Source organism: Pleurodeles waltl, chromosome 6 (genome assembly GCF_031143425.1).
Source record: "Pleurodeles waltl isolate 20211129_DDA chromosome 6, aPleWal1.hap1.20221129, whole genome shotgun sequence".
Lineage (NCBI taxonomy): Eukaryota > Metazoa > Chordata > Amphibia > Caudata > Salamandridae > Pleurodeles > Pleurodeles waltl.
The window spans coordinates 654,377,480-654,387,773 of NC_090445.1; the positions used below are offsets into that span (position 1 = coordinate 654,377,480).

The window sequence follows — 10,294 nt, forward strand, 5'->3', positions numbered from 1 at the left end:
AAATGCTTCGATGAGGTGTTAACATGATGCTGCACTACCACACTACTGACTAGTTTTCAGGCCCCATGCCTCCCATGTTCAGTGAGTGCTCTGCTGCTGGACTCACATGTGCCACAACCACAAGTAATTCCTCCTCCCTGTAGTGCCAATCTCAGCCACATTGTCTTCACCTTGTTTTCTTAGGTAGGAGATCCAGTGAGCTCAGTGGCAGTGCTGCTGTAGGTCGCTGCCTGCTGTCTCACAGTGGTGTTCTGGTGTTGAATGTCCTGGCTCCTCTTGCCCGATTACTGCAAATATCTCTGGCTCCATACTAGGCTCTCAAGTAGCCAGTTTCAGCTGTATCTCATGTTGGCCTCCAGCACTGGCTCAGTGCCCATTGTCAAGTCCTGCAGTCTGCAGCCTCTGAGCTCTGGGGACTGTAACTGGCGAGTGGCAGGCCGGCACTCGTACTTTTAAGTGTGTGCCGGCACCCGGAGCACATTGATCCCTAACTCACCCTGCACATCTGAAGGGATGGAAGGCAAGTTAAGTTCAAAGTTGTTGACACACTCAACTGTCTCTTACTCAAGAACAACTTAATTTATAAAACCATGGGCCTAGCTGGCAAATGTGGACTCTTCGGGAGCCATGGGGACCAGGAGTAAGAGGAGCACCATGATTCTCTTATCTAGACTGGTGTGGGTGCCTTGAAAACACTTTGAACTGCATCCGCTGGCACACTGCATAAGACAAGACAAACCCTTTCAAGCAAGCAGGACCACTTCAATCTCACTGTCTTATTGCATGAGACCTGGAGGAGCCCTTCTCTTTCACTGTCTCACTGCATAGGCACACAGGGGTAAGTCACACACTGCAGCACAACCTTGCCACAGCAGGCATGGGCACAGAGCAGTGAGAAGCAATCAGAGTAATGCTGCCTGGCCAATCACTGTGATGAGTAACCGGAAAAAGAACAGAAGATGTGAGATCCACTTGATGGTGGGTCTGACACTTGCGGTCAGTCGCTGAACCAATGATGGGCCCTGAGCAGAGATGGCCCTTGCTTGGATAGCACCCTGGATGAAATAAAAAAATGTACCACCCTTGCGACTGCTGGTGAATAAAATGAAGCAGCAGATGGCCCCTTTCACAAGTAAACCCCTGGCTGGCTCCATCAAAGCAGTGACTTGCCTCTGAACACAAACATCACAGAACCTTCCCCAACTCACCTGAATTAACCACAGCTTAGCTTTGTCAGGCTGGTGCCAAGCTGTTTGCTGTGGCAGCAGGGGGAGAAAAGTAAATGGGAGGGCATAGATGGGGACTGAAAGGATAGTAAATACAGTGACTATGAAACAGTAACAAGCATTGGCAAAGCCAACAGGTCTCGGGAATGGGTGACCTTTTACCTTTGGCAGTGGGATTGGGTGGTGAACCGGAGGGAGGGTGGGAGTGGTGAACCGGAGGGTGGGTGGGGTGTAAGAAATCAGCAGCCCATATCCTTCGTTACTGCAGTGCTGAGGGGGAGCACGGATAAGGCAGAGCGGCAACAAGATCACACCTGTATTTGAGCCCCAAAGATAGTCGTCCTGACGCAGAACCTGTAAAATTGAATAATCGTGAAGTAGCTTTCAAGAGTCACAAGTCCATAAGTGAGCAGCTATAGGAGTTCAGGTTTGTTTTTTCCATTATGGGATGTTTAGTTCTGGTTTTATAATGGGGTAAACAGAATTAAAAATGGGGTAAACTGAATTAAAAATCCCAGAATGCCCAAAAAAATCCTGAGCTGTATGCACTAATCACGCATGGAACTGGGACATTTGAAAGCTTTGCCTAGCTTCAGCGATGCTGATGATACATTTCAAGTAACTGCACCTAGCACCAAAATCACACAGCATTTACTGAAGTTTTATCCTCCTCACAACGTAGGTGTGACTTCCTGGAATAAAGTGCATTAGTTCAAAGGAAATAAAGTGAATCTCAGTGTCTTAGCACCAACCGCAATTTTTTGCCACAAACCATTGAATGCAAAGTACCAGTAACTTGGGTGTATAAGTGCATCACAACAAGCAAAGTTGGGTCTTGAGTTTCGCTAGTTCTCCAAAGGAGCAAGATCTTGTAGGCTGCCACTCATTCATGTAGAGTAGGAAGCATAAAAAAGAAAAAATAAGGCACCAGGCCTTTCCCATCAATGAAATCAGGATCTGGATCAAATTCATCTATTCCCCACTGCTCCAATTTAGGAAAGAGTTGAAGATGCACCTCTTTAAAGAACACTGCATCACAACGGAATCTACATGTCATCTACCTCCTCTACCACTATCACTTGTTGACTTTATACTTGGCTTGACCCTATATAGCTCTGCACTGCCTTTTGGTTAGGTTCACAAAATAGAAATACAACATACATACATTAGGACAACATGAACAGTGTTCGAAAATCTAGCTCAACTCTGTTTGTCAGTCCACCTACGGAGAAGTGAGTCTCCTTAAACGAGACCCAGATATGTCAAAAGAGGTGGAACTAGAAATTAGCAATGTGGGAAATTTGAAGGACTTTCATGTTTATAACCCAGCAGACCAATGAGATCACCGGGGTTTGACCACAGTTTTGGGTGGATCCTAAATTTTAATTACAAAGACAAACACTAAACTCCAAAGTTTATTTTTCAGAATATAGTTTGAAAACAAGAGTTGAAACTGATGATAAAAATGTAACATCGGAAATCGTCGAACCAATGTCTTAGTCACTGTTGTTATTCTGAGACTGGGTCCAATACTCTGATCCTGTGGTAGTCTGCTTAAGTGAAAATGTTATTACAAGACCGGAGGCTCATATTATGCAGTCTTTTCTTGCTTTATTTTTAACAGCAGCCAAGAAGAAAAACTACATTTCCCAACAAAAAGAACTACAGAGTGACATCACAAAGGAACCATCCAATAGGACGTTGAATACCACTACTAGTATCCTGACTGCCTCTTTTCTTGCTGCTCGCAGTCACGATAAGTACCATCATTCTTGTGTCCTTCATAAGTTTTTTACATGTGTATTTCATATTAATTATGTATTCTATTTTGCATGTGTATTTGTATGCTTATATCTTATCCTCTGTGTTTGCCTGCGCGCACAGTTTATCTATGTTTTAATCTTATTTTGCCAACGCGTCTAATAACGGTCGTTTTTTCACCGTTTTAGACACGCACGTGCATGCGCGCAGCTGGCGTGTCATTCGTCTCCCTTTCTATTAAAAAGATTTTTTCATCTCAGGTTTTTGCCAGGGCCGGCAAAGCCAGGAGTTGCTTTGCCGGCCGTTCCCTCAGAGGTCAATATGACAATCGAGACTCCTACAACCAGCAAACCCAGCTTGACACCTACTCAGGATACAAGCCGCGATTCTACCCCCGCCGGTCAAGAGGCTATCGACACAGGGGCTACGTCAATAAAGGAGAACAAGTCTCCGGTAAGTGTTTCCAATTCTGGCCTTCCTCCAGTAGGAGGCAGGCTAGCTCTTTTTCTACACTCATGGCTGTTTTTCACGTCAGATCCCTGGATAATTCAATCCATTCAAGGTTACCTTATAGAGTTTTATCAACCCCCAACTCAGTCCCTTTTTCCTCTTCCCCTGGTGTTTTCTCAAGAACAAAATCAACTTCTTCACAACAAAATTCAGTCTCTCCTCGACAAACAGGCCATAGAGCCAGTTCTATTCGACACTTCAGGTTTTCTCAGCTCCATTTTCCTTGTCCAAAAGAAAAATCCGAAGTTTCGACTAGTTCTGAACCTAAAAAATTTCAACAATTTTGTAGTTTACCGACACTTCAAGATGGAGACTATCCTCCATCTCAGGGATATATTGCTTCAAGCCGACTGGTTGGTCAGACTGAACCCTCAAGATGCTTACCTCACGGTTCCAATTCACCCCTCACACAGGAAATGTCTTCAATTTCAATGGCAAAACTCTTTCTACCAATTCAAAGTCCTTCCTTTCGGGCTCTCTTAGGCCCCTTGGTGTTTCACCAAGATTCTAAAACCCGTTGCGGCCTTTCTCCGCTCCCACGGTGTTCGTCTGATTCTTTATCTGGACGATTTTCTCTTGATGGCACAGGACAAACGCCTTCTCCTAGTTCACCTACAGTTTTGTCAAGACCTTCTTCTCAAATTGGGTTTCCTCATCAATTTTCAGAAGTCAGCCGTGGTTCCAACTCAAAAATTTGAATTTCTTGGTTTTCTCAAAGACACTACTCGTTCAATCCTTCAACTTCCCCAGCACAAGGTCTCCTTAATCAAAAAAGAAATTTGTCAATCCCTGTCCCTTCCTCACATTTCCCTCAGGACTCTGGCTCGTTTAATGGGACTCCTCGCCTCCTCTATCCAAGCCATTTTCCCAGGTCCGCTACATTATCGCGCCCTTCAACGGTTGAAGATTCGTCATCTTCACAGGGGCCTGGCCTATTCCGATCCTTTGGTTCTGGACTCCGAGTCCAAAGAAGAGCTTCTATAGTGGCTGACTCACCTAGACGCCTGGAACGGAAGAACTATCTTCTCTGCCACCCCAGATCTTGTATTAGAGTCCAATGCAAGTCAGACCGGTTGGGGCGCAAGATGTGGCCAGTTCTCGACTGGAGGCGCATGGTCTCTGAAGGAGTCAATCTTGCACATAAACAGTTTTGAGATGCTTGCAGGTTCCTTTGCCATCCGCTCCTTTACAAAGGACAAAATAAGCTGCACCATTCTTCTCAGAATGGACAACCTAACCGCCGTCAGATATATCAACCATCTAGGGGGCACCAGGTCCAATATCCTGTCTACCCTGGCAAAGCATCTTTGGGAATACTGTCTCCCTCGTCAACTCTCGGTCAGAGTGGTTTACCTGCTGGGCAATCTGAATACAGTTGCAGATTGGTATTCCAGACATCTTCACGACTCCAGCGACTGGCAGTTGCACCCTTCTACATTCAATCATCTTACTTCCCTCTTTGGCGTTATGTCCATAGACCTTTTTGCCTCTCGCCTCAATTCTCACCTTCCTTCCTTTTTCAGTTGGAGGCCGGACCCGCAGGCTGTCGCCACAGATGCTTTCCTTCGGATTTGGCCATCGTCTCTTCTTTACGCTTTTCCTCCCTTTCTTCTCATTCCTCGAGTCCTTGCACAAGTGTGCAGACACCAATCCATTCTGGTTCTAATAACTCCATTTTGGCAGGCTCAGCCTTGGTATCCAACTTTATTGGAATTAACAACCGACCGACATGTGTGACTTCCTCACTTTCCCGACCTCCTCTTAGATCCCCAAGGTCGATAACATCACTTGGTTCTAAACAATTCCTTGTTTTTCATTGCTTGGAAGATTTCGGGTCGTCCTGGAGAACCCCAGGAATTTCAGAGGATGCTCTCAGACTCATCCAACAGGCCAGGGCCCCTGGTACCTCAAAGGCTTACAAATCTGCATGGGCCATTTGGTGCAGCTGGTGTTTGGACAGGAATACAGATCCCTTTTCAGCTGATGTAGTATTGGTTGTGAATTTCCTTGCTTCTTTAGCCTCCCAGGGTAAGGCCTATCGCACTATCAACACTTACAGGTCTGCCATTTCTGCTGAGCACCATAGAGTCAACGGCAGACCGATTGGTAAACATCCTCTCATCTGTCAGCTTTTAAAGGGAGTAAGATGTGTTTTCCCTCCATCTCCTAAATATAATACTATGTGGGATGTCAATCTAGTGTTAAAACGTATTACAGTTTGGCCGGATAATGACTTCCTTTCTCTTAAGCAACTTTCCGCAAAATTGACTATGCTTTTGTGTCTAATTTCACTTAAACGTGTTTCGGATGTTAAAGCCCTGGATGTCACCTCTTTTTTCTTCTCTCCTCTTGGCATTTCTTTTCAAGTCAGAAGACGTACTAAAACTAATTTAGCATTGGTTAACTATCCATTTTTTCCCTCTCAACCCAAATTGTGTGTTGGTAATTGTCCTAAAGCTTATGTGACTCGTACTGCAGATTTGAGGTCATCCTCTGCCTCCCAGTTGCTTATTTCCTTCCAGAAACCCCATAAACCTGTCTCTACACCTACCCTAGCTCATTGGGTCAAATGGATCATGTCTCTAGCTGGGATTGATATAAGTTCTTTTGGAGCCCATTCTGCCCGATGGGCTATGGCTTCTCTGGCTTTTTGGGCGGGATCCTCTTTACAGGATATCCTCAAATCTGCATACTGGTCTAATGAAAGTACCTTTAGAACCTTTTACTGTAAACCAATTTCTCATGTTTCGGATTCTGGTATTGCTATGCTTTAAACATGCATAATATGAGCCTCCGGTGTTGTAATAAAATTAAGATTTTCCTAGCCTTGGTGTCTGAAAGGCTAGATTTTATTAAAGACACGGAGGCGAGTATTATTCCACCACTAGTTTAACCCTCCCTGTTCCTTTATTTCAGTTCCAACTCCTTCTTCCAACATTGGCTCTTCATAATCTACATGACGAACTTCCTCCGACACTGGACTCTGTCATCAGTGGATATCCTTCCCGGTTTCCTCTCTGCACCCGCCATCTTCAGGATTGCCTTATGGACTTTGTGACATTGATTTCTGTTTTTTATGTCATTTTGTTGGTTACTTCTCCTCTTTAGTTTTTCGCATCAAGAAAAGAGGACTTGTTGTTCGCAGTCAGGATACTAGTAGTAGTATTCAACGTCCTATTGGATGGTTCCTTTGTGATGTCACTTTGTAGTTCTTTTTGTTGGGAAATGTAGTTTTTCTTCTTGGCTGCCGTTAAAAATAAAGCAAGAAAAGACTGCATAATACTCGCCTCTGTGTCTTTAATAAAATCTAGCCTTTCAGACACCAAGGCTAGGAAAATCTCATTTTGGATAGAGTGTGAAAGTGAAAGGTGTCCCAAGATCAGCATGCACATGCATCAATGAATCCTTCTGAGGGTTGATATATAAGACACACTGACCTCAGGAATACAATGAGTTATGGAAGACATTTACCCAAGATGGAGCCACACAGAGTTCTTCACCACCTGGTTTTGTGGGAGGTGGGCTCAGGGGAGGAGTATTGTGCACAATCCTCCAATCCAGTTGCATGGAAGGGCTAGTCAGAATTTTAAGAATGGCCCTTGCCCTTTCAGATTGTGAAAATAATACACTGCAAATGGCGACTAGTTGTGCTTTGTGATAGAAAACCATACAAGTCCTAAAGTGAAATATAGTGTGATGGAGAGGAACATTTTGAGATGCAGCCACGTCCAAATAATGTGTTTCAAACACTCGAGATGGCCTTGAAATCCAAGCTTCCCAAATCAAGCACCTTGCACATTTGGCCAGCAGGCCCTGGTTAATGAAGTTCAACCTTGTTAGTTAGTAATTGGGCGTCATTGCTCATGATATAGAAGAAGAGATTTTGAAGCTGGCAACCTTACACTTCGAAGCACGTGTTGCGAGCCCAAGTCTTTTTTAGTTTTAAATACCTTATGCAATATTGAGCAAGATCCTAACACTAATTGTGACTCAGTCAGTTATAGGGGCAAGGCACACAGGCAACAGTGGGCAATCATAGTCATGCTCAGTGCTGCCAAGAATGGGCATTGCTGCTAAGGGACGCTATCACACAGGATCTGCCCATTCAATAGTCATATAATACTCAGACATCCCTTACTTCCATGTCAATGTATGGCAAATAATCAGGGCCACTGGAATTATGCAATTGTGTGTCAGTGGCGATTTTTGCATAACTAGAGATTTGCTGCGTTTGCCACATAATCCATCATCATCTGCCGCATAAGCAGCAGATTGTAACAAAAACAATTTTGTTTCTAGCTCAAACGGTTAAAAGGTTACTAAGAATGCAGCTACTCGTCACGTGACGGAAGGCCCCTTGTAAGCTGAAGTGTACACCTTTCCGCTCTATATTGTTATAATTGGGTGTTAAATTGGTACTAATAAGGTACAGCCAATGCCAAGACAGTGTGTTGCATTGTGCTGCATAATTTAAAATGGTTTCATATATGAAGAACTGTGGTCTTTTCACCCGTACCTATTTTGGCTGAGATTACCATGTAATCAAGAGGAAATATATTTAAAAAGCCTCCAAAGAATGTTGCCGTGCAAGCGGTTCTTCAGTATTGATGGTCTATTAAAATATGTTTCTTATTATTGACTGAAATATTTATTGAAAGATTTGGCATGTCAGACGGTTCGATATACCCCTTTCTATGTTTTCTTTGCCTTCTGGTACTTGTAGTCCTACTTCACTCATCATAAATTCAGGCATACAGGTTCCAGAATGAAAAGGACAAACTGGATTGAATTGGATAAACATAAAACTGGAAAATTAAACATTAATTTGCATTATTATATAATGTAAATGAAATGCAATAACTATATAAATTGAAAAAGGTGTGCTTAAGGCACTGTTCAGACCTAGTTTACACAGTGTAGGTTGGCTCACTTCGCACCAACCCACAAAGACGACCTTTGGCTCCCCCAGGATAGGAGAGTTTAGCTCAACCAGTCCTGGTTTCTCGTTTGCATTTTGGTGCTGGTACTTTTAGTTTTATCATTTTGTAACAGCCAGGATGCAATTAAAATGAGCAAAAACAGGACTGGATACCCTGCTATGTTATACTTTCCCCTGTGGATATCTTATTCACACCTGTCACGCCCTCTAGCGCTCCGAAACCGAGTTAAAGCGACGTATGTTGCATTACACTTAATAAAATACGTATTTAAATAAATAAGTCTTAATTAAAACACCGACTTGTGTCAGATTGAGGAACATTGCGACCCAAATACTCGTGGTCCGAGAGCACCTACACCAGGTCCGGTATATGCTAAACTCGTTGAAATTTAGATTTGTACGTTGTCTCTCATACCAGTCGCGGCACTGCAGGTGCAAGGATGCAAAGAAAATAAATATATACATAACAGTGCTGGGTGAGCCGTTCGTTGTTGGCAGAGAAAAACGTCCAATCTTTCCCATGGTCACGTGACCATCTCAGTCACACCTGTGACACCCACGCCGAAGCAGCTTATAAAAAAAACACGTGGTATTTAACAGATGCATAAGCAGCTAAATAAGAAATATTCAACTCCGAGGTCAAATTTGCTGCAAATGTACTCTCAAACATCTCAAGCCCTCTCACGTCAGGTGTGTCTCCCCTGACTGCTTCTCATTGCACATTCCGGTACAGGGGGGTCGAGTTATAAACCAAGCCTTCAAGACGCAAGTCGATGACCAAGAAAACACGGAGCTGGGCGAGCTACTCACAACTGACACGCAGTAACTTTAGGATTCTTGACACAGGCTTAAAAAACAAAATACAATTTATGCCTCGCGTATCCGACCATTGAAACAGGTGTGCGCCTCGCACTTGACATACCTGCTAAAAACACTCAATAATTTGACTCCAACGGGTTATTCAATTACATACTGTACCCCGCCCCACAAACCCTGTGCAATTCTGTCCCTGGCTTGACGTCCGTGCCAGCCGAGCTGCCCTCTGCTTTGGTTATCCGAGGTGAGGAGTACGGTACCTGCTTCGCTTGGTAAGGTGAGGAGAGCATCCAAGCACTGCTGCCAGGGATGCTGACGCTCAATCTCGGCTCTACCGAGCCACCTCCTCCAGCTCCGGGCTCCAGGAGATGAATTCCCCGTGCGCAGCACACCTGCCGCTTCCTCAGAGATGCTGACGGTGGAGGCAGAGGTGGGCTGAAAAATCCAATAGCATCCCAAAGCGCAGCCTGGCTGAACAGGAGCCCTCGATCCTTCCTGTCGTCACCCAGCAGGCACCTGCCGCCTCTCCTATAGGGGAAACCCGCCCGAGGAGCCAAGAGCTGTCAGCGAGAGGAGCCTCCCGTCCGCCTCTCCTCAGCCATGATAGCAGCTGATGAGCGTGCAGCCTGCTGGAGAGAGAGAGTTGCTGCTGCCCCAGGCTCCGCCAGGCACTGCTGCTGCATTCTGGGAGTCAGAGAGAAAGAAGGCACTGGGTGCACGAGCAAAGCCTGAGTGCAAACAGAAACCAGAGACTGTACTGGCTGCAAGAAGACAGTCTGGCTGAAAATAGGAGTCAGAGATAGCACTGACTGTTGGAACAGAGACTGAGTGGACACAGAAACTTGAGACAGCACTGGCTGACAGAGCAGAGACTGAGTGGAAAATAAACCAGAGACAGCACTGTCTGCAAGGAAACCGCCTTGCTGGAAGTAAGACTCGGGGATAGCACTGGCTGCAAGTGAAGATCCTGGCTTGAATAAGGGGCCAGAGAAAGCACTGGCTGCAAGAACAGAGCATGGCTGCAAACAGGAGCCAGAAACAG

General features: G+C 44.9%; 1 protein-coding gene across 3 annotated transcripts in view; it reads right to left on the reverse strand.

Moving 5' to 3' along the window:
- Positions 1–9,938, reverse strand: part of PPFIA4 (PTPRF interacting protein alpha 4) — a 3,105,259-nt gene extending 3,095,321 nt beyond the window's left edge. For 2 of the 3 annotated variants that reach the window (XM_069239005.1, XM_069239003.1), the window contains exon 1: positions 9,513–9,928. The gene's annotated coding sequence lies outside the window, so the exon portion shown is untranslated. Of the gene's footprint in view, positions 1–9,512 lie in introns of all 3 variants that reach the window. The other variant, XM_069239004.1, reaches the window with a different exon arrangement.
- Positions 9,939–10,294: the final 356 nt, after the last annotated feature.